The sequence below is a fragment of the Lolium perenne genome, chromosome 3, assembly GCF_019359855.2.
Source record: "Lolium perenne isolate Kyuss_39 chromosome 3, Kyuss_2.0, whole genome shotgun sequence".
Classification (NCBI taxonomy): domain Eukaryota; kingdom Viridiplantae; phylum Streptophyta; class Magnoliopsida; order Poales; family Poaceae; genus Lolium; species Lolium perenne.
This window is the reverse complement of record NC_067246.2, coordinates 119,602,867-119,609,061: the sequence shown is the minus strand read 5'-3', so window position 1 is coordinate 119,609,061 and position 6,195 is coordinate 119,602,867.

The following is a 6,195-nucleotide window of genomic DNA, read 5'->3' as shown; positions in this document are numbered from 1 at the left end:
CTCTTCAAATTTTTGATCTTGTTCTTGCAGTCTTGCCTGCATCTCACTGTGGTACCTTTCAGCTGCCTGTATGGAGTTCTGCTCTTGATCTGCCAGTCTTTGTTGTAGCTCTCGGATGCATGTAGCTGAGACAGAAGACTTCCTGAAGCTTGTTGCGACGCACAATCTTGGTTGGAATGTGCTGTTGCAGGTGGTGGATGGGCTTTTCTCGCTCAGAACTAGCTGAAAAATTTGCAAAACAGTCAAATCAGGTTCATCTTCATTGCGTGGCGCCGCTTTTTTTGCCACCATTTTATCCTGCATAAAGATTACAATCATTGCATGGACAACATACAAAACTCGAATATATTATATTGTGCTAATATGAAATATTTCTTACATATGCACTTTTTGCTTCAGCACTCATAATGTTATCCTTGTTAGTGTGTGTGATTCCAAAAAATTCAATTGGAGAGGTTTCTTCTTCCTGCTGCTTAGCCTTCTGCTTGAAAAAATGTAGAATGCACATTATCATTGTACACTGTGTATGACAGAAGTATGAACTGTATGGGGAAATTCATAACACTTACTACATGTTCCCAGTGAGCAACATAGCTTCGAGATCCAGTGGTATGGAACTGTTTCACAGCTTCTCTGTTCTTTCCATTTTTTACACACACTCCCTATGTTCAGTACATGCATTTTATTTATCCAGATCAGAGAAATATAAGAATTCAGTAGCTGTTATTGAAAGGAATAACGTTTATGTACCTGGTACTTCTCATCAAACCATCTCTTCACCAGTTCTTTCCAGCTTTTCTCTTCTACATGATCTGGCTTCTTCAGATATGCTTGCTCCACTGTGAGATTTTTAATTTTGGGCCAATACTCCTTTTTAAGCCTATATCGGAACTGCCGAATACTAACTTGCAGCATATCAGTGCACAAATCTTGAGCCACCTCATCATTTTTGTCCATAGTAAACTTTCCCTGCAAAATAGTGATGCATTAATCAGTAGATTATTAGATAGTTGATCATGTAGCATACTAATTAGGTTAAACCAAGATTGTACAGGACTCACCGCTACTGTATTTATAGCATGAGGAATGACATGCTTGAGAGTTTCATCTTTCTTGTACTGTGTCCAGTGTGTTGCAAGCGGCATTTTGGCACGTATGTGAATACCAACCTCACTGCTCAGCTTTGCTGACTGGATATAATCCTTGGGTCTCCTGACACCAGCAGTGAAGTCAATTTGCATCTTATTGCCACCATTTCTTCTTGTGTACTCATGTAGTCCATGCCCCATGGTAGGTCTGCGTCCACCTCTCTTTCTCTTAGTACCGCCAGATGTTGTCAATGTCTCTGAAATAACAGAGATGAAATGATTCTCTTTTATATGAAAATATGCGGTACAGTGTTTAGTTTTTACAAACTTTCATACCTTGCCTCTGAAAGTTTACAATTTGATTGTCCTCAGGGGATGATTTGCTGCCTCCAGATGTCATGATCTGGTTAGGTGAGGGTGCTCCTTCAGTGTTCTGACCAGCAGTGGCCGTCGGCTCATCAGATGACCCAGCTTCAGGTTCAGTTGTTGCCATTGATCTTGTTGCAATGTTGGATGGTGCAACTTCTGGTCTGGATCGCTTCTTCTGTGCAACTGTTGCAGAAGAAGCAACTATCTGCAAGAAAAGTAGAGGCTACATTAGTAGGAAACATTTAGCATGTACGTATTTGCCATCATAGTTCAGACATAGTTCCACAGACCTGAGCTGAAAGTTTTGCCGACAGTGCGCTGATCCTCATCTGAATGAAGATCATCAGCAGCATTAGATATCTCTTCTGGATTCGGTTCGTATGAAGGGTCCTCTTCGACCTCCTTATCTTGGCAGTCTGTGTCCTTTACATTGTTACTATTTCCTATTTGTCGCCCACCATACACTAATGAACATGCAAAACCAGAGAAATCTTGGTGAATTTTGTGGCCAGGTCCATATCTTTCAGCCAAAACTTTTTCCATGCGTACAATATTTTCTTGCATTTGTTTCTCCTTGACAAGCTCATATGCCGGCTTGATGGGGTTTTCTGTCTCCGCTGAAATAATCGGAAGAGCGGAGCGTGAACAAAACATAAGAGGGGGCCAATTCCATAGAAAATAGCAAATAATTGTCTTTGCAAAATATTGTACAACAGCAAATGATTGAAAACATAAGAGTCTACGTATGATGTCGGCGGACAAAACATAAGAGGAGGAGGATGTTGGGGGCTAGGGTTAGGGGGCAGCGGGAGGAGCTGCTTTAGGGAGGGCTGAATGTTACTGCGAATTGATTTGTTGACTCCTTAGATAGAGCTTAGCATTATCTGCACTATGTACACACCATGTGTTTGATAAAATGTGTGCCAGACCTGAGCGAGCTCCTGCGATGCAAATTGTTTGATAGATCTAATATTATAAATTGGCTAAAACTCTATTATTGTTCATGTTCACTATTGTCATCTAAAACTTAGAACTGCACCTCATTTATAACATCCTATTATCAAGGAAAGATTATTTTGTGAGTGGTCATGAAGGGTAGGTATGTGTGCCTGAGGAGTTTCAGATTTTTCTGACAATTTTAGGTGTTTGTTTATTTTTTTAATTATAAAATGATAGAAAACGAGTAAAACTCATAATAAATGCTAAATTCAATGTAAAATCATCATTAACTAGTGGGACTGAGTAAATGTTGTGACATTCATGTGGAAAATTCAAATTTAAATTTTTCATGAGGTTTGGTGTAGTTTGATGTGAATTTACACAAGTGAGGGCATTTTCGGCATAACGGTCGAATCGTCGACCCCGGAAGTTGTAAAACCTTTTGCATGTGAGGTTATTGTGAGAATACATCCCACATATACATGTTATTGTTCACACATGTGAGATTTTTTCTGAAAACACTTGTGAAACCTCATGTTGGTTGGGTCGATCCATGTGTGGACCCACATTGATCATGTCGGTGAAGGGCTCTTTTTCAAGCAAGCTGCACTTCAAAGACTCAGATTGAGCTGCAAATTTTTGTGAGTGGTCATGAACGGTAGGTATGTGTGCCTGAGGAGTTTCAGATTTTTCTGACAATTTTAGGTGTTTGTTTATTTTTTTAATTAAAAATGATAAAAAACGAGTAAAACTCATAATAAATGCTAAATTCAATGTAAAATCATCATTAACTAGTGGGACTGAGTAAATGTTGTGACATTCATGTGGAAAATTCAAATTTAAATTTTTCATGAGGTTTGGTGTAGTTTGATGTGAATTTACACAAGTGAGGGCATTTTCGGCATAACGGTCGAATCGTCGACCCCGGAAGTTGTAAAACCTTTTGCATGTGAGGTTATTGTGAGAACACATCCCACATATACATCTTATTGTTCGCACATGTGAGATTTTGTCTGGAAACACTTGTGAAACCTCATGTTGGTTGGGTCGATCCATGTGTGGACCCACATCGATCATGTCGGTGAAGGGCTCTTTTTCAAGCAAGCTGCACTTGAAAGACTCAGATTGAGCTGCAAATTTTTGTGAATGGTCATGAAGGGTAGGTATGTGTGCCTGAGGAGCTTCAGATTTTTCTGACAATTTTAGGTGTTTGTTTATTTTTTTAATTAAAAAATGACAGAAAACGAGTAAAACTCATAATAAATGCTAAATTCAATGTAAAATCATCATTAACTAGTAGGACTGAGTAAATGTTGTCACATTCATGTGGAAAATTCAAATTTATGTTATTGTTCACCACTTTGAGATTTTGTCGATGAAAAATTTCAGAAAATGAGTAAAAGTCATAAAGAAAATTTGAATCACAATTTTTGCTGATTTTTACGTGTGGTATGTTTTGATTTTGAAGAACTCTCCTGCTCTGAACATTTAGTTTACTAGCACTTTGAAGTACTAGGAGGTACACAACATGAAATTGAAACCTCAGAGGACAATTGTTGACATATCATGGCAAAATATCTATTATATTATTAAAACAACAACATTCCAACGGTGGAGATTTATCCACCTAAAACTAAGACAAAGAAACGGTGTAGATTTATCACGTGTAGCATGCCGCACATTGTAATCTAAAAACTAGATAAACGCACAGAGCTACAAGATAGAAAAATTGAAAGGTACACGGATGGATGTTCAAGGCATGCACGTCTAATCTAAAAGGAGTGCATATATAAACGATCGAAATCAATAGGAGACAATCTCGCTTGCATCTCATGGAAGGCAACTACCAGGATATCTCAGGCCGAGCCGTGGCTGGTAGGCGACTCTGCAGGAGATGCCGGTGATGGCGCCAACGGCTCTGGCGAGACCACGTGATAGAGCAAATCCATGAAGGAGTTGTGCCTGCTACGGTCTCCCAGCACTTCGGTTGGTACAATAGGAACGTGCTCACCAAAGTCAAGAACGAGATGTTGTCATGCTGCTAGGCCAGCTCCTCGGTGCAATCATCCGTCTCTCTCATGGGCCCAAAAAAATCTTCAAGGATCTCCTCGGATGGATGCAAGAAACGACCATCGATCGGCGTTGCGGTCAAGACGCCCGAGAAGCAGTCGACGGTATCCTACGAGTACGTCATGGACAATCAGGCCGCGCTCCGCGTCCCCGTCAAGACGCCCAAGAGGTAGCGGCCGATATCGCGGGGCTGACACGCGTTGTCCCACTACGATTTCAAGAAAGGGGCGTGGGAAACCGCAGCGAGAGAGTCCGCCGCACCGGAGGAAGCCGGAGCATGTCGAGGAGAAGATGGGGGCGCCGTGTCGGGGGCGAGGCTGCGCAAAGACAGTTTCTCCGTGTTTAAGATCAGGAATTCAGGATGCTGCCACCAGCAAGAAGCAAGATGGCTGCATCATGCCATTGGGGCACAGGCGACCACGCCACGAGCCCACGAGCGTAAGATTATGATGCCTTCGTCTTGGCGTCCCATGCGTACCTCCGACAGGGCCGCTCTCTGACCGCATCCTCTGCGATCTCGCCATCGCTGGCCCCTTTCCGATCTCACGTAGGCGGCTAATCTGGCAGCGATTGCAATGTTTAGAACTGCTTCCAAATATTCCTTCAACGCGCCAGTTTAAGTTCGTCTCCTTTCCGATCTCACTGATGCCCTACTCATCCTCTCTCCCCATTTTCAATCGGGAACCGCCGCCATGCTCTGTGGAAAAACAGGGAACGATGTTGTCATTGCGTTATTCACAATCGTCTGCGATCCAGATCAGTTCACGACAGCACTGGCCTAGCCGGTGTAGATGAATTCTAACAAGAACAGGAGCACTCGAATGCGTTGATGGAACTGAAACCTAGGTTGAATATGTGATATTGTGGTGGCTGCACCATCCACCATGCCAGTGGGGCTTAGCCGTAAGAGATCTTGCCGAGAGTTAGAGGCGACGGAGGAGAGAAGCGACGGCCATGTGCCTCCAATACCAGCGAGAGGGTGGCTCAAACGTCTGCATGACCCCCTTCTTGATACATTTCTCTCTGTATTTTGTTCTATATGTAGATGTCGATAATTTTATCAGGGATGTCTGCAGGATTGCTTTAACTCTATTGACATGCGGCTACTTTTATTTTTTGCGAATCACTGATCTGCTCCTACCTCCTTACGAGTCTAAATACAAAATGCAGCTAATGCATGATGCAAGGAGTATTTATGCAATTTCCATTTTTTTTATTAAAATCGTTTCCTGCATATCTGCTTTTGATATATCTGTGTTGGGTTTCTTGACTGTGTTCTCTTGAGAATTTTAAAATAAATATGTGAGGGGTGAGGCATAACATGTTCCCCTGCAGATTTGATTTCATGGTCTGGATCTCCTACAGTTTTTATTCGTTTTATCATGTCCATTACTTTGTTACTTCGTTCATTTCTAAAAAACTTTGTTACTTCGTTCATGGTGAGAATGATATGCCGCTGATGATGCAAAGGCCACGCTGTTCATTTTCCGTCATAGTTCAAGCTGATTGAGGAGGCATATCCTGGCTCTGGCTTCTGGATTAGCTGCAGCGGAAGCATCACATGCTCATCCCATCCTCTGCCATATGTGTGGATGCCAGCATAAATCTCCCGATTCCTGTAATTTGACTTGAGAGTTCATTGCCTTCTTTTAAACAAGACAGGATAGTCAATTTAATTTACTGTTTCAATAGACTCAACAGACCATAGTCCTTTCTGTGCAGTGCATAG